Raw genomic sequence first — 19,146 nt, 5'->3', positions numbered from 1 at the left:
TGTCTCTCGCTTGTACCTATTTATGTGTTTGCTGTACCTACTTCCTAAGCGTTGAATTTTCTAAATTTTTTTTCTATGATAATATTATTATTATAGGTCAATTATTATAATTGACCTTCAATAGGGTCAATTTGAATTGACCCTATTTGTAAGGGTCAATTCAAATTTGACCCTTACAAATTTGAATTTGTAAATTTTTAAATACAAATTCAAATCTGTGAATTTGTAAGGGTGTTACAAATTCAAAGATGAATTTGTAAGACCCTTTTTCAATTTCAGAATTAGAATGTGTATTGTAAAAAAACAAACATTAGTAAAGCGCGAAATCGGCAATAAATAACCTTCGAAAGTTCAAGCTAAGTAGAAAACTGCATTCGTTTTTTTCAGCAACTAGTTTAAATAGAAGATTTATTTTTTTCTATGTAACAAAATACAAAACTTAAATCGAAAAAAAATTTGTCAAAAAATGACAATTAAATATCAACTGTTCCGATTAAGTTTTTTTATCACAAAGCTTGTATAGATTCTTCTATTCAATATACTGTCGTCACAAACTACATTTAACACTAAATTTTTTTGATATTAAATTTCATAATGAAACTTATAATGCCAAATTTCAATTTTTTTTTTTTAAATTTAGCTAAATGTATATTAATATTCTAATTTTTTCAAACTTACCTTTAACTTTTTACTTTAGGGTTGAGTAACCTACGTACAGACAAACTGGACTGGAATGGACTACCGGAGGCTGGATCTGGAAGGTAAGTTATACATATATCACATATACATACATACATATATATATATATATATATATATATATATACATAAACCACTAAATTAAACATTAAATAAATTTCATAATGAATAACTTATTTTAGCTAAATTACTTACCCAAGTAATTAAGTTTTCTGAAGGGTTGAAAACTATACGTACAGACACGGATTGGAGTGGACCGGACCGGACCGGACTGGACTGGATCTGAACCTGCGAAGTTAAGTACATGTTCCATCAGAAAATGATGGAGAGGACTGCACGCTTGTATAATGCATTTTGTATATATATATATATATATATATATATATATATATATGAGAATAAAAGAACTAAATTTCTTAATTTTAGTCACTTAATTTTACTGATTTAAATATAATTGAAATTTGACATTGAAATAATATTTTAGCTAAATGTGTATTAATATTCTAATTTTTTTAACTTACCTAGTAATGTTATGCGGGGTTATGTTGTATGTCGTACATGACGTACAATAACATGCATTAATGCCCTGAGGTAGATAATCCCCACGTCCGGAACACAACATCTACGTTCACGTCCAAGGCGGCAACAGCTGTACTCACGGGGCTAACGGGGTTCCGAGTATTGTTTCTCGGATATACTTTTATCGGCCGATTTTCATCTGCAGGCGGAATTAGAGGACTGGATTTCGCGGCCACCTGCAGATACGAAATTTTTACTGATTATGGAAATGGATTGATACTGCTTTTAGAGCTGGCGATATGGCGGCCACGGTCGAAGTTATTTGCAGGTGTAACGGAGACCTTTCGTTGTCCACATGCCCCCCGCGATGGCAAGCATGTAACGTGCCCATGTTGTTCGGGGCATGGGAGCCCTGAAAGCCTCGGTGTGTAAGGGCCTGGAGTCAGTGCAGAGACTGCGCATCCGCTCTCTGCCAGGACATATACCGGTTCCACCGGAGTACCGGAACGGACCTCTAGGGTTGGTAGCCCTGGAATGGGGGTGTACCCTGTCGGCTAGCCTTACTACAGAAGGGATTAATTGTTCATGCAAACTGAACAACTGAACGTGGCAGAGGGTTCACGTAAACACCCACGTCTAGAACCAGCCGTTTCGCCTGAGGCAAAACGGAGAAAAAGTGCAGAGTCAAGAAAGATTGAGATTGACGCTAGGAAAAGCTTACAAAAAGCTTTTTTTAAAAGTAGTAATGTACCGAAACCCAAATATTTGGCCGTTACAAAGGAGGATGGAAATTTCTCGAGGGTGAGTCCTTTTCTCATCGCTCGGGAGATAACCAAATGCGCTGGTGGCCCTGTAAAAGAAATAAGGAAGACTTTCATGGGACTTCATGTTGAGACTGTAAATGATGTCCAGTCTCAAAAGATTTTAGGGCTTAAAAAGATTGGATAACTGGCTGTACATGTCGATCCCCACGGTACGCTCAACACCTCAAGGGGTGTGGTCGTCTGTCGGGATCTTCTAAATTGCACGGAGCAAGAAATTGTTGAGGAGTTGTCATCGCAGGAAGTAATAGAGTGTCGCCGATTGAGCACGAGGGGGAGTGGCGAAGTCCTACCTTCAGCCTCTCATGTTCTCACATTTAACCGGCCTACCTTGCCAGAGAAGATTAGAGTGGGGATACATCGATACACAGATTTTTGAAAGTGTATGTTTGGAGTGTTGCTTTATATGGAAGTGAAACTTGGACAATCGGAGTATCTGAGAAGAAAAGATTAGAAGCTTTTGAAATGCGGTGCTATAGGAGAATGTTAAAAATCAGACGGGTGGATAAAGCGACAAATGAAGAGGTATTGCGGTAAATAGATGAAGAAAGAAGCATTTGGAAAAATATAGTTAAAAGAAGAGACAGACTTAGAGGCCACATATTAAGACATCCTGAAATAGTCGCTTTAATATTGGAGGGACAGGTAGAAGGAAAAAATTGTGTAGGCAGGCCACGTTTGGAGTATGTAAAACAAATTGTTAGGGATGTAGGATGTAGAGGGTATACTGAAATGAAACGACTAGCACTAGAAAGGGAATCTTGGAGAGTTGCATCAAACCAGTCAAATGACTGAAGACAAAAAAAATACATATCATTATGTACAAATTGATTTATTTTTAGTTTTTTTTCTATTAAAACGGTTACTCAAAAAATAACACTATTATTAAACATATTATTTTTTACTACATGTAATGCAGAAACTTTTTGTAGGATATTCGTATAAGCAAAATATTAAATAAATTTGCCATATCCTTTGTTACCTCAATTTAAAAATTTTCGATTTATTTTATAAAATAAAAAATGGAAATATTGGAATTATTTCTATATATATTATATAATTAAATATATTTTTATAAAAATATATTATATAAAAAAAATAGTCGTATGAGGTGATGAAAAGTGTATGGAAATTGAAAATAAATTTAGAAATTATCAAAATAAAATTCGTTTTTACTCCCTTGTACAAAGTAAAGGAAGTATTGTGACCGTGAAAGATTTCGCTTTTCAGATTTCAACGGAAATATTCATTTTTACAATCCCTGAATCCATTCTGACTAGTTCAGGCATGACTGTTTGAATGCATCTCACATAACTCAAAAACGATTAACCGTAGAATATTGAAATTTTGTATTTAGGACTGCAGTAACATCTAGTTGTGCACTTACCCTTTTTATTGCAATCGACTGGGCCAAAAATAGTCAGACTTCTAAATAAAGCTGGGTTTTAATGTTAGGATTTTTCTTCAACTGCAGTAATAAGCCCTCGTTGAGAGTATTAATTAATGAATGGATCGTAAAAGGGGAAGGAATAATTTTATTTCTTTTTAATTTAAATATTATTAAATAATCAATATATTATTAATATCAATATAAATAATCTGCTATTCATATATCTAATATGAACTGAGATGATTACGTATCAGCACTGCAGCAGTATGCGTTTAGAACCCCGAACACAGACTGATTTTCCATAATTACAACATTAGCATTAATAGTAATTATTCGCGTTTTTAAGAGTTTAAAAGCCTGTATTTATTTTTTTAAATGCACCGTAGTTATAGCTTTACATATGCATGGTATTTATTACATTACAGGAGATTCATTGTTTTGTTTGATCTGTTCTGTCTGTGGTTTGTGAAAAATTTCAGAATTCAATAAGATTTAAAAATTGTTCGTGGCACATCTGGTCAACCTCGCGTCTTTTGATGTTAGACTTAAAAGGAAAGGCGTTTTTAGTGATGTTTTACCTATGAGTATGCCAAAGACTGTTAAAAGCTACGTAAGTGCCGACTGATAGTTTTGTCCAATTTAATTTTTGTTAGAATAATTAAAAAAATTGTTATATACATACTAGTAGTAAACATTTAATTTACGGTTTACTTTTTACAGCACTACACACTTCACATACAAAGAACGTCAAACAAAATCTCGTTTGAAGAGTGGGGACAACACGTATGCCGTCATGTAATCGTAAAAAATTTGCACTCGCAATACAATATTTTTAATTCAGGTATTTTCAAATAACATTATATACGATAACATTATATACGTTAATCCATGTTATTTTTTTCTTCTTGAATTTTTATGGGCATCGACTGCTAAGGTCATTAGCCCTCGTCACATTCTTTAAAAGAAATTATTATCTCCATCAGGATCGTCATATGTAAGGGTGTAAAGGGCCCGTACATTTTATTTAAAAACACAAACTTCACAATAAACATTAAGACATAAAAGACAAGGACAATCACAAACACTTACGGGGTGTAAAGGGCCCCGATATTAAAATTTGAGATAAGGTTCTCAAAAGACCATGAAATTAAAATTTCAACTTATCAATACCGTTTCTTTCTTTATATATATATATATATATATATATATATATATATATATATATATATAAAACTACCGCTTAGAGATTCTTTTATCACAGCTTTAAACTTTCATTTTATAGACTTTTAAGAAGTCCACTGGCGTGTAAAAATGCAACTATATTTTCTTCATTTCCATTATCCAGATCAGCACTAATATCATTTCTAAGACGGAACCTCTTTCTGAGGTCCTCATGTATGGTACACTCTTCTATTAGATGCTTGATTGTCAGTGTTTTATTACAAACACCGCACATTGGTCTCACTTCAAATTTATATTTGTAACAAATATAAATTTGTTAATCGCGTGTGACCGATTCTAAGTCTGGTCACCGCTACTTGTTCACGGCGAGTCAACTTAAAGTCGCTTTTCCATTTATAAGGAGAAGTTTTTAGTGAGTTTAATTTTGTATTTAAACTCCTCCATTCAGCATTCCATTTGTTTTTTACTATATTTGTTAGACGGTTTTTAACATCTGCCACTCTTACAGGAAATGCATCCAAATCATCGCAGACTGTTGCCTTTCTGGCAGCTTCGTCTGCGATTTCATTACCTGTAATACAAGCATGCCCCGGAGTCCATTCAAATACGCATCGCTGTCCTCGTTTTTTTTGAACGTATAAAATGGACAGGATGTTTGCAATTAGGACATCCTTAATGTTCTTGTTCCGAATTGCGACAAGTGCACTTAAAGAATCGGAACATATTAACACTCTCTCTTCGCAATAGTGTTCAGTGTAGCGAAGAGCTTGCTGAATTGCAGTGAGTTCTGCCGTGTAGACACTGGCCACATCTGACAGTTTCCAAAAGTGGGCTTCTCCATTTACATATATTGAGCATCCAACACCATGTTCGGTTTTAGAACCGTCAGTATAAATTCTAATATGTTCTTCGTAACTACTGACGGTTGCCAAAAATTCCCGTTGGATCATCACTGCTGGTTTCTTTTTTATTTCTCCTTGAGAGAGATCCAAACTTGTATTTACCGCTGGCAAGAGCCATGGCGGTATTTCTCTAGTAGAAATTGCCAATGTATCTGGAAAGGCAATTTCGTATTTACTTCTTAATTCGTGGTACCTAATTCCGGCTGGTCTGGAATAGGTAGCACGACGTTCGTATAATGCAGCCATAGGATCGTTATTGAAAAGTTTATTATTTATATGGGCAGGATAAGCCCATATATTTGCTGCGTATCTTAGTAAAAGGATCTCTCTTCTATAATGTAGTGGCATTATTCCGGCTTCAGACATCAGACTAGCCGCCGGACTTGTGCGGAAAGCACCAGTTCCATATCTTATTCCGCTGTTATGAACTACGTCTAACTTTTTTAAATGCGGCTTTCTAGCGGATGAATATACGATACATCCGTAGTCTAGTTTAGATTGAACCAATGCTTTATACAATCTCAATAATGTCTCTTTGTCTGAGCCCCAATTTAAGTTCGATAGACATTTTATATTGTTTAGGGCTCTTTTACATCTATCACTCAAGTCCTGTATATGTAATCCCCATGTAAGGGATTTATCCAATACTAGTCCTAAATATCTTACATTGTCTTTATATTGTATTGGATTATCATCAGTTGTCAACGCAGGACTTTGATGAGGAATTCTCTTCCTACAAAAGTGTACACAGCACGTTTTTTCTGGTGAGAATTGGAATCCGTTATTCCTTGCAACTTCATTTAGAGCATTGATCGCTCGTTGCAATTTGTACCTCACCATAGCAGTTTTGTTGCTGGCATACACAATTGCCAGATCATCAACATAGACCGCTTTTGCTGATTTCTGCAGGAATGGCTAATATCAATTTATTAATGGCAATGGTAAACAAGGTACCGCTCAACGGCGAACCATGCGGTATGCCATTTTCCAAGATTCTTTCACATGAATATTCATTGTTGACGCGTACTTGGAAGGTACGGCCATTCATATAGTTGCTGAGCAGTATAGGCAGATTGCCACGAATGCCCCATTCATGTATCTGGAGCATTATACCATGACACCAGGTCATATCGAAAGCCTTCTGAAGATCAAAGAAGACTCCGACACAATGTTTCCTTTTAATGAAGCTGTTATATATAACGTCCTCTAAGCTGATCATTTGATCAGTGGTAGAATGGTATTGCCGAAAACCTGCTTGATACGGTAACATCAGGTTTTCTTTTTCCAAAACCCAGACGAGTTGATTATTAATCATTTTTTCAAATATTTTTCCCATAGCTTACGTTAAAGAAATAGGACGGTAGCTATTGGGATCTGTTAAATTTTTCTTTTTCTTTGGTACTGGAACAACATGAGCTTTTTTCCACTGCTGCGGGTACGTTCCATCCCGCCATATTTGATTATAAAGTTCTAATAATCTGCGTTTTGCAGTGGTATTCAGCTGCCTGATCATATTATAATGGATTTCATCCGGACCAGCAGCTGTGTTACCTGCTTTTTCCAACGCTTTCACGAATTCTTCCATTTTAAATGGTACATTATATGAGTAATTATACTCAGTTCTAAAATTTAGTAGACCTTCGAGTTCTTCTTTTTTGAAAGTGACCGCCATCTTCTTGAATACAAGCTTCGATTCTTTTTACAGCGTTTCTTGGAACTTTTTTCAAAGTTTGCGGCTGGATATTTAATACAGCTTGTTCAATATTGACTTTCAATCGTTCAAGCGTTCGTGGTTTGTCGCTGTAGGCTTTTTCTTTGAGGTAACCCCCATAGAAAAAAATCCGCCGCAGTCAAATCTGGAGATCTTGGTGGCCACAAGCCTCGACCGATAACACGATTACCAAAGAATTCCTCGACGAAATCAGAAGTTGAACCTGCGTAGTGCGATGTCGGACTGTCATGTTGTAGCCGGCAGTGTCTGTCTTCCTAATTTATTAATCGCTTAATAATGCTTAAGCTCAGCTGATTTATTATTAAAAAATAAGAAATAAAAAACGAAAGGATGTTTACAATTAGTAAGAATATGAAGAAAACACACTAATCTGAACAGAAGGAAGGATATTAAGCCAGCAAGATGGAAACTATCGAGTCGGCACACATTTAACAGAGTTCAAAAATTAGGCCAAGAGTGAAAAAAATGTAGAATACAATCCTAATTTAGATTTGTGACAGACGTCAAATTCTTCGATCTCGTCAAGGTACATTTTTCTCAAGAGAATAACAATTTAATATCCTAATACCGTATCTATCAAGAAATAAAATACTTTATACGTCGAACAAATTTTTGTTTTTTACAAATTCCTATGTATCTCATTTAAAGCACTATGTCTTTATCAATTCAAATTTGACTAATTAGAATAAAAAAAAAAGTATTATATAGCGTAAACTATTCGTTATTTAAATTACAGTTGATTCTTGCTCCAGTGGATGACTGATCCCATTTGTTATGAGAATTTCGTGCACGTAGTACACACAAGTAGAATTACTAAAGACGGACGAAGCAGGAGCGATATAGAATGCCGAATAGCACAAGCGAATCGAGCCTTCAGTAAGAAATATAATTTGTTTACGTCAAAAATTAATTTAAACGTCAGGAAAAGATTTTTGAAAGTATATGTTTGGAGTGTCGCTTTATATGGAAGTGAAACTTGGACGATCGGAGTATCTGAGAAGAAAAGATTAGAAGCTTTTGAAATGCGGTGCTAGAGGAGAATGTTAGAAATCAGACGGGTGGATAAAGTGACAAATGAAGAGGTATTGCGGCAAATAGATGAAGAAAGAAGTATTTGGAAAAATATAGCTAAAAGAAGAGTCAGACTTATAGGCCAAATACTAAGGCATCCTGGAATAGTCGCTTTAATATTGTAAGGACAGGTAGAAGGATAAAATTGTGTAGGCAGACCACGTTTGAAATATGTAAAACAAATTGTTAGGGATGTAGAATGTAGAGGGTATACTGAAATGAAACGACTAGCACTAGATAGGGAATCTTGGAGAGCTGCATCAAACCAGTCAAATGACTGAAGACAAAAAAAAGTACACACAACTATTTTCCGAATACCTGGCGGGGATGGTGATTTTCCTGTGAGTGAGCACAGACCTGTTTGTTAGCGCTCTCTGTTTTCGAATTTTGTTGAGTTTCGTCGGTTATTTGTGTTATTGGTCGTTTAGTTCGTTGTTTTATGTTAGTTTCGTTAACCTTTCTTTCGTTTTGAGTTAATCCGTTCGCCTAAGTTAGTGCCGCATCGATTAGCACACTTTGCGGACTTTATTAGTAATGGACTTTGCAGTTTGACGTTAGTTAGTCGTTCTTGTTTATGTTTATTGCGTTTTCATTGCTTATTGTATTAATTAATCTGGTTATTTTTGTTTTTATGTTAGTTGGCCTACGGTTGTCAGGGACTGTTTACTTACCATAGCCGATTGGTTTGTTTACGTTCGAATTATAGAATTTACTTAGTCGAATTCTCGGACTTTTACTCATTTTTTTTTCTGTTGTTGGTGATCTTATGACTGAACCCGAAAGGTTCGGGGTACGCCCCCGCCCATGGAGAGGGCGTTTAACCCCAGCGGGGAGACAGCGATCCGGTAGAGCGCAGAGTATTAAGAATGTCCGCGACAGTTTCTTGGGGGACAGTGCGGATAGTGATGACCGTGTGTCGCACGTTAACGTAAAAACGTTTTTCGCCCCAAAAAAAGAAAAAAAAGAAGATATTATAACTCAGAAAATGTCCATCCTCGGGGCCAAATCTAGCCTTTCCTCACTTTCTTATCTTATCTAGCTAGCTTCCACGGTATTCCACTCGGAACCTACAAGAACTAATCGAGTAAAGTGTTTACTTCCCATTTCCTTGATAAAGTTACAATAGTTATCTAGTCCAAACACAGAAACTTCCGTATGAAAAATAAAATTGTTATGTTGTATTGTTTATTTGTTTTTCATCATTTGTTACGTTCATTAATTTTTCTGTCTTCATGAATAAATATCTTTAAAACATAATACTTCTCAATACAATTAAAATAAATGTTCAGTATTTATAAACAACTTTTTTACTTCCTTGTACGAAGTAAAGGAAGTATTTTGATTACGAAAAATTTCGGTTTCAAGATTTCAAAGAAAATATTCATTTTGACTAGTTTCGGCGTGATGTTTGTACGTACGTATGTATGTATGTACGAATGTATCGCGCGTAACTCATAAACGATTAGCCGTAGAATGTTGAAATTTTTGATTTAGAACTGTTGTAACATGTAATTTTACATCTACCCCTTTTGATTGCAATCGACTGAACCAAAAGTGTACAAAAAAGTCTAAAATCCAAAAAAAATTGGATTTTAAAGTTTTTTTTTAACTGTAGTAATAAGCCCTCACTGAGGGCTTTTCAAAGATATATCATAAGTGGTACTTATTTTCCTTGGTTCCGGAGTTGTATCAAAATAAAACTTTAATGAAATATTTGGATCTTAAGGGAGGGCACATCGGTTTGAAAAAGACTTTATCTCCTTTCTTTTTTTTGAAATTTAAATGTATTGATTTATTAATAATTATTAACCTCTTATTACAAAAAGCTTTTTACGATGAATAATAATTCAATAACGACAAAAATATATGACAAAATTTTAAAATTTTTTATGAAATAAAATTTTGTTCTCGACTCCTAAACAAAAATATTTGGGAAGTTGATTAATTACTTCCTAACGTTTCTTCTCTATTTATTTTGCTTGGTTTCTTAAATATATCAGTTCACTTGAGTCGATTTGCAGACTTAATTACTTTATTACTTAAATATATTATATACTCATTCTTTATTCAATATATTACTTATACATTTACTTTATACATTATATATTATATATACTCGATCTTAATTATTCATTATTCCTTATATAAAATGATAAATAATATTATATAAAATGACGTGTTTGAATAATACGAGGTGCGACAATAAAGTAATGAGACTAATTTTTCTTTGCAACAGTAGTTACCGGAGGCTAAACAGGAAAGAAAGAAGATGTGGCAACCCTGCAGTTTGCATAGGCACACCATCTTTGACCTTGATCTACTTCTAGTCCAAACGGCACATGATGCGACTGTTCAGTCGTGAGTTGTCCTCTACTTAGCACCGGTGAAATCTACCTCTGCCTTCCAGCGTGCCGAATGTGATTTTTTTTTTATTAGATGTAATTCTGAATATTACACGAAATTAAAAAAAAACTACTACGGGATGTTTTATTTTGTTTTATAATTACTCCAATTTTTCTAAATTTGATTGCATATAACAAAAACAAAGAAATTTATCGAAAAACAGTTATCGGAATCACTTTTACAGCGAAATTCACATTAAAATCACGTATCTCACATTTCCACCTTACTATTTAAAAAAAATAATAAATTGATTCAATATGGCTGTTTTAAGGTGCCAGAAAAAATTTCAATTACACCGTAAAGTAATAATTTTGTAACAATATAAATGCAGTACATATTTCTATCTCGTTTCCATACTTTAATATTACTCTATATATATGTGATCAATTGCGTAGCAATATTTTAGGAACTGATTTGAGATATTAATATAAATAAAAAGTTCTCATACGTCTGCGATTGCTTTGTTATCAAGTTATTGCTAGCGAAATATTTCACTAGCACCACTTTAAGAAAAAAGTCTGTATTTTTTTAATGTTTCTAATTGCACAGTTTCTGATTGTTGATCTATATATGCTTCTTTTTACCAACTGTATAATTATATCTGTTTTATGATTATTTTCAGTTTTATTTATTATTTTTAAGCTCTGTTAAATTGTTATCAATAATGTAATTGTATAATCGATTAGTCGATAACATAATTTATGTTTAAATCGATAACAATTTTAGCATATACTTGTACAGGGTCATTCACGGGAACCGGATGTTTTTAAAATAATCATAAAAAATTGAATATTTACTTTAAAAAAGTTTTATTGGTAATGAAACACTTGTTAAATCAAAGCATTTGTTTCTTACTCATGAACGAAAAATTATGTCCGGCAATTGATGTCCATTTTGAACAATATATTGTTGTAGCCTTTCACGGTAACCGGCCTCAATTCTTTGCAGCATGTCTACATCAATCCGGGTGACGTGATGACGAATTGCGATCTTTAGGTCCTCCAATGTACGCGGTTTATTGCCGTACACACGCGATTTCAGAAACCCCCACAGAAAAAAAAATCACAACTACTCAAGTCGGGGGACCGAGGAATATCGCCGAATCTGGAAACGATCCGTCCCGGAAACAAGTTACGGAGAACAGCCATCGTTGCCCTCGCTCTGTGCGCTGTAGCTACACCCTGCTGGAATAACACATTTTGAAAATCGATTCCCCGGTTTCGTAACTCGGGCATGAAAAACGTATTCGATATCACAATGTAATGATCAGCTGTTACAGTTACGGCAGCGTCATTTTCTTAAAAAAAATACGGTCCAATAACACCGACCTTTCCTATTGCACACCAGACGGTCACCTTTGGGCTATGAAGTGGTCTCTCGTGAAGCCGATGCGGGTTTCTTTCTGCCCGATACCGGCGATTCTGTTTGTCGACGAAGCAATTCAGATGAAAATGGGCTTCGTCACTCATTAGCGATAACAAATTATCATTTTCTTCAAAAACGCTAAGCTTTTGTCGACAAAATTGTAATCGCCGCGTGAAATCTTGCTCGTTTAACTGCCGCACGACGGCTATCTTGTAAGGATGGAAATGCAGGTCTGTATGCAGAATTCGTCTTACCGTACTTGTGCTCATTTGAAGCGCTGCTGAATGCCTCTGAATAGAGCGGCGTGGGCTTCTGACAATGGCTTCCCTTAATCGCTCGATGTTCTCCGGAGCGCTAGCGGTTCGTCGGGGATCCGGTGTTTTTTTCTTCAATATTGAACCGCTTGTTCGAAGGTTGTTTACCCGTTGCGATATTGTGTTACGAGAAGGGACGCTTGCATTACGATGGATATTAAACTGACGGCGGAAATCTCGCTGAACAGCAGTTACGGATTCGTCATTTCGCACAAAACTGTCATACGCGTACAGGCGTTGGTCTAGCGTTCACGGCTCCATCTCAACGACTAAGATGTAAATGCTATGAACAAAGGAAACGTCAGACACCAGCCAAGTGCCCTTCCCACCACGAACGCCCGAGTACAACCCACTTCAAAAACATTCGGTTCCTGTGAATGACCCTGTATATATTACTTGACAAAACCGTTTAACTAGGGATATTTGTATGAATGTGATGTCACTAGTACCTGAAAAATGTACTCTGTATAGAATTAAATTTTTCAGGTCTTTTAATATTAATTAACTATTTGAAATTAGATTATTATTACTTTCCCGACTAGATAGCGCTATAAGTCTAGAAAGAAAAGTATTGTAATCGGTCCAATTTGGGCAGATGTTTTCAACGGATCTTGATTTTTGACATCTAAGGAATCCAAAAAACCGGAAGGAAATTTTCCGAATGTTAATTTTCGTATGTACGTGTGTTCGGCGTTTACCTCTAAATCACTTTATATCTTCAGAACTTCTGGACCGATTATGACCAAACTTGTTCGGTTTACTTGTATATACGGGGCATTAATATCATTAAATTTTCAACTTAAAAGACCAAGGGAGTGAGGCTATAGAGTAAGATTACCTTCAGTATCTAGAGATTTCGCCTAAGGTAGTATTTTTCATACTCACATTGGTTAACAATTAAAAAATAACAATATTTGCAAAAGAAAATTTTGAAAAATTGCACCCCCACCCCAAAAAAAGCTCTAAACTGGTGCTGTGTTGTGACGTCACAGGTTAGCGGCAAAATTAAGTAAATTAATAACATTTAAAGTGTAAAAATGTAACTCGGTCTGGTCGGGTTTCGAACTAGATCGCCCGGTTTACTCGGTACCTGGTGCGTTAAGTCTCGCGACTACACCAGTCTTACGAAATTTGTTTATGTAAGTTGTAAAATTACATTAGTTTAGTTCGTGCTGACGGTCACCGCTAGTACCGCCAAACCCGTGCGAAATAAATACGATGTGCGCGCGCGCATTAGTTAGAATCATTGAATTAAATAAACGAAAAAATATTGTAGAGTGTCCCATATAAAACGCAACCCAACCTTATATTGGTAGGTATTGAAATAATAAAAAGGCACGCGTAAATGTAAATGTAATTTTTATTATTACCATCCATTACCTTACATTTACATTAAATGTTGGAAGTGGCCGCCATCTTCTTGAATACAAGCTTCAATTCTTTTTACAGCGTTTCTTGCAACTTTTTTCAAAGTTTGTGGCCGGATATTTAATACAGCTTGTTCAATATTGACGTTCAATTAATTGTTCAAGTGTTCGTCGTTTGTTGCTGTAGGCTTTTTCTTTGAGGTAACCCCGTAGAAAAAAATCCGCCGCAGTCAAATCTGGAGATCTTGGTGGCCACAAGCCTCGACCGATAACACGATTACCAAAGAATTCCTCGACGAAATCACAAGTTGAACCTGCGTAGTGCGATGTCGCACCGTCATGTTGTAGCCGGCAGCGTCTGTCTTCCTCTTCATCGCAAGAGTGCGATGAACCGAAATAAAATATCCTGATATCTTTCTGCATTAATGGTGTACTCGGAAAAAATAGGACCGATTATTTTCTTCTGCGATTTCGCGCACTACACGCCCGACTTCTGCGGGTGTAATTGTTTTCCGTGATAAACGTGCGGATTTTCAGCGCTCCAAATTCTACTGTTTTGGCTGTTTACGTAGCCAACCGAATGAAACCGTGCTTCATCTGTGAAAATTAACGAATCCGTAACGTTAATTCCCTCGCGCAGAAATCGACGGAACCGTTGACAATATTGTAGCCGTTTTTCTTTGTCGGGCTCAAGAAGTCGATGAACCGTTTGAATGCGATAAGGTCGTAATTGTAATCGTATGGTCGCCCGATTAACAGTCGATTTAGATAAATTAATTTCAGCAGACAAACGTCTTATCGATTTATTTGGCGAGGCGAGTAATCGGTCTTTGATTTCAGCGACTGTATCTGTATTCAACACTGACGCAGATCTTTTGTGTTCCTTGTTATTAACAGAACCGGTCTGTCTAAATTTTGCTACTAACCTTAATACTGATGTTTTGTTAGGAGCCGGTTTATTCGGGTACTTACGGCGAAACAAATCTTGCTCTGTAACCGCTGATTTCGTACTGAAGAACGACTCGACAATGAAAACACGTTCATCTAGCGAAAACACCATCTTGTCTCTAGCGATACGCTGAACGTTATGATTGCATTGTTGTTACTATCGGTAGTGTTCTACTGCGTCTCCGCGATGTTCAGATGTTGGACGAGTCCATTTCAATAACGAGTAGGGGAGTAAGATTGACTTTTGAAATTTCATGGATGAGTGATTGATGGGTTACGTTTTATATGGGACACTCTGTATTTAAATAAAATAATAGATGTTTTAAATTAAGTTATGTGTGTCAGCCGTGCGTCAGAAACAATTGTGTTGTAAGATTTTTTTTTTAAATCTTTTATTACTGGTGACTATTACAAATCCTTCTACTCTAATTTTGATTAAAAACAAAATTCAAGAAATTTTGTTAGTTTTCTCAAACTAGTTTTCCAACTACTGCCGATTGTGGATGTTTGTATATAGATTAGCTAGTGTAATCACCAGGCTTGCCAGGCCTGAAGTAACTGTAGATGTAATCACTACCCTGTAGGGAGAAAACGCCCACCTTGTCATCTTACCGGTTGCCACCTCCCTCCATTCTAAGCCCTGAAGGGCTTTACCGGAGGTCGTCTTTAGACCTGATTACATCTCACAGTCATCAGCCAGGCCTCGGTCGGGATGCCACCGATGTAAATGCCTTGGCAGACATTTACATCAGTAAAATATAAATCAAATTTTGCGTTCACGTAGGCCTCAAACGGACATCTTCACATCCAATCTAACATGATTCCCTCAAACTAACTGACCGAAACCGCAGAATCGCGGATCCCGCGCGTAGTCTAAATTTTACAACACCGTTCGTGACTGTAAGTGTCTCATAAAACGAACGAGTTGTAAGTTACATCAGTGCTGCACTCGTACCGATGAAAATGATGTTTTACGCAACATAGAAATTCAGACCTACACCCAAATAAATCGACCAAATTAGATCACCTAACAAGGGGAACGTAACCTCATTCCGGTCCGCGCAGAAGCCGGGGACAAACCCAGCACTCCCACCATCGAGTCTGACGCGGCATTATCAAGTCATAATCAGGGACCGCCACCGGCGTAACGAAGCCACGCCCTCGGTCGTACGGGCTACTTTAACCCGGCAGCGGAGCCACCCCCTCCAGCGGGAGCCCCAAATCGAATTATAAACAATACCAACATAACCGTGGCACGATGCCAATGCGCCTACCTCCAACCAATCCGATGTCTAGGCCGGAACCCTAGCCACCCGGGATCCTACCACGATTAAACTCCCTCTGCAGAGTTTCACATCGCAAGGGCGCGAAGAAAACCATCCATTATAAACACTCCTCGCGGATTATCCAGTTAATACGTAAATACAGGAAGGAATGCGTTCTCTCAAGTTGCCTAACAGCTCGTGAACGTTCGACCACGTTTTGAAGGCAGACATAGACGTGGTTCACTATATCATGTCCCACAATCCGGACATCGACTCGAATCCACCAAACGAAACCTAGCTAAAATCGCCCGAAAGACACCATGCCCGGAGAGAAACTGTGTGATATACCGATTGGGGGACACCCATCTAATCGCACCTAAAATCAGATACTATAGGAAATATACAGTGCGTACAGCGACCTGTGGAGGATTCGTTCCACCTGACCTGCCAAGACGCAACGCCCCGGTCTTCGATCTCCTGCTTTCGTCCGACATCAATAGGTTATTTACGTTGGAAATGGAGCGTTTTTTACGTTCATTAACCAAGATATCTATTGATTTTACTCCGGTTATAACACAGACTGTCTCCCGCGAGACTGTTCTTTAACCGCCTATGACAGCCAGCAAGAGGAGTCGCTGAGCCCGCAGCAAAAAGCTAAGCGATGAGCCCAGACAGGTGCAGCATATAGCATAATAGCATCACTGACACCTTTGTAAAGTATACGCACGGTACGGTAATTCAACCTCCTAATCGGGATCAATGACTACGATTCCATAAAAAGCATCAGCGGCCTTTTTTGCTACATACTGTAGATGTTCCTTGAACCGAAAATTCTCTCAAGGAAACACCCAGGTACTTTTAAGCCGTAACGTACCGAACGGGGAGACCGGCCATCCGAACCCGGGTTCGTCGGAAAACGGCCAATCGGCCCTTAAGCAACATCATTGTGGTTTTCTTGGGTGAAAATCATCTTATGTTGAGGACTCCACAGCCGGAGTGTCTCACAAGGATGAACAGGTCGGAATTCCAATTCGTTACGCGAATCCCCTTCAAAGCGGTAGCAGCGCGTCGTCAACATAAACGATGAGACGACAACCATATGGCAACCTCAAACGCAACATGGAATCAAATTCTATAATCCAAAGAACGGGATTCAGAACACTGCCCTGAGGGCATCCTTTAGTTAGAGTCTTACTAACCTCCGAGCCGCCATCACGCAGGAAAACAGTCAGATTGCTGAAATAACTTGAGAGTATTTCTAATTCATTTTGTGTACATTTACGCTTCTGCATCTGAAACAGGGAAGAGGGCCACCATAAGTTATTAAATACCCCGGATATGTCCAGAAAAATCCCTAACACATATTTTCATGAACTAGAGGAAGATCCATCACCTTTAGTACGGCATCCTTAATGCTCTTACCCGGTCAGAAACCATACTAGTTGTCCATTAGCAAATATAGGACCATCTCAAAAACCTTACCAACTGCAGATGTAATGCAATCCAAGTGTAAACTTACCGGTAAACATGTAGTTTTGAACAGATTCAGGTCGACCACTCCTGAATCGTATAGTTAATTGAACGCCAACCAGGAAAAAACAAAGGATTCTACTGTCTAACATTCAAATCCATATAAAAGCATCTGCCTTTACAAGGACTCGCACCTTAGAACTCTTGACTTCAAACATCAGCTGATTTTACGATGACCATTTCTTCTTTTTTCTTTCTTTTTCCTGTTTAGCCTCCGGTAACTACCGTTTACATAATTCTTCAGAGGATGAATGAGGATGATATGTATGAGTGTAAATGAAGTGTAGTCTTGTACATTCTCAGTTCGACCGTTCCTGAGATGTGTGGTTAATTGAAACCCAACCACCACCAAAGAACACCGATATCCACGATCTAGTATTCAAGTCCGTGTAAAAATATCTGGCTTTACTAGGACTTGAACGCTGTAACTCCCGACTTCCAAATCAGCTGATTTGGGAAGACGCGTTAACCACTAGACCAACCCGGTGGGTTTACAATGACCATTTAATCAAGTTTAATAAAAAAAAAAAATTATTAATGTACTTGAACTAAATTATGTTTTATTATGTAAATAATTTACATTAATTATTTATTGTAATTATTAAATAATTTCAAATATAATGAAACTTTTTCATTCAATTATCCTTAAGAAACTAATTATCAATCGATACCTTTTTCAGTTTAGTTATCTAGTAACAGCTGAAAAAATGTTCTGTTAATTAATTAGCTTTTAAAAGATCCTTTGGAAGAAAAGATTCCATTATTTTTTACGCGAATCATTTAAGTGTAAAACTGTTATCACGCTTCGTCATACTGTTCAATGAATTTCCTTTTATTGACTTTGCGGATTTCATAATGCGTTAATTATTAATTCAGTTAAATAAAAAAAATACTAACAACATTTCTGTACGGTATATATCTACTTAATATTAAAAAAAAATTAATAATTTTGGTAATTCTTGGTTTGTAATGATTAAGAAATATTGTAATCGTATACATACAGTAAAATAAATATACCTCCTTTATAACGCTATTTATCCTGTGAGTTCCATCGTTTGATAATACAGTTTGTTTTTTCAAGTACTATAAATACTATTTAATGAACTTTTACTCACGTTATAGAAGTACTAAAAAAAAAAACATCTTGTCGTGTGTTTTTGTGCACGCACACGCGTATGTACGAGTATATGTGTAATCGGGACTTTGTATTTGTTACCCGTACTAAAATATTCGAGTTCGATAATACAGTTTCCATTAATTGTTCCCCTAGGAGAAACGAAACCCAATACAATATGATAACTTATATTTAACGTGGCCGGTTTGTGTATATAAAAACAGTAATTATTTAGAGTTTTATACATGTTGTGGTGGTTCGTAAAGGTAAGCCTATTTAACCATACAAGCAACGTCTGTTATGGCCCAGTGCTCGCAGCAGTAACTATATGGATGTTATATGTGTGTGTATACGTAGACACATACACACACACACACACACACGCGTCCGCGCGTATAACCAGTTTAATCTCGTTTTTCAATATTGTAACACGTCTAACGAAAACTAATTTTATTTTTTTTTAAATACTGATTTCTTTCCTTTTACAAAAAAAAAAAATCTGACTATTATAACATTATATTATT

General features: G+C 36.6%; 1 protein-coding gene across 1 annotated transcript in view; it reads left to right on the top strand.

Annotated features, from left to right (window-relative positions):
- The first annotated feature begins 700 nt into the window (after positions 1–700).
- LOC142331427 (uncharacterized) overlaps positions 701–19,146 on the top strand; it is a 45,790-nt gene continuing 27,344 nt past the window's right edge. Inside the window, exon 1 of the mRNA XM_075377316.1 lies at positions 701–761. The gene's annotated coding sequence lies outside the window, so the exon portion shown is untranslated. The remainder of the gene's footprint in view (positions 762–19,146) is intronic.

Source organism: Lycorma delicatula, chromosome 10, assembly GCF_047948215.1.
Source record: "Lycorma delicatula isolate Av1 chromosome 10, ASM4794821v1, whole genome shotgun sequence".
NCBI classification, from domain to species: Eukaryota; Metazoa; Arthropoda; class Insecta; order Hemiptera; family Fulgoridae; genus Lycorma; species Lycorma delicatula.
The sequence above is the reverse complement of the archived record's forward strand: the minus strand, read 5'-3'. Positions and strand labels throughout refer to the sequence as shown.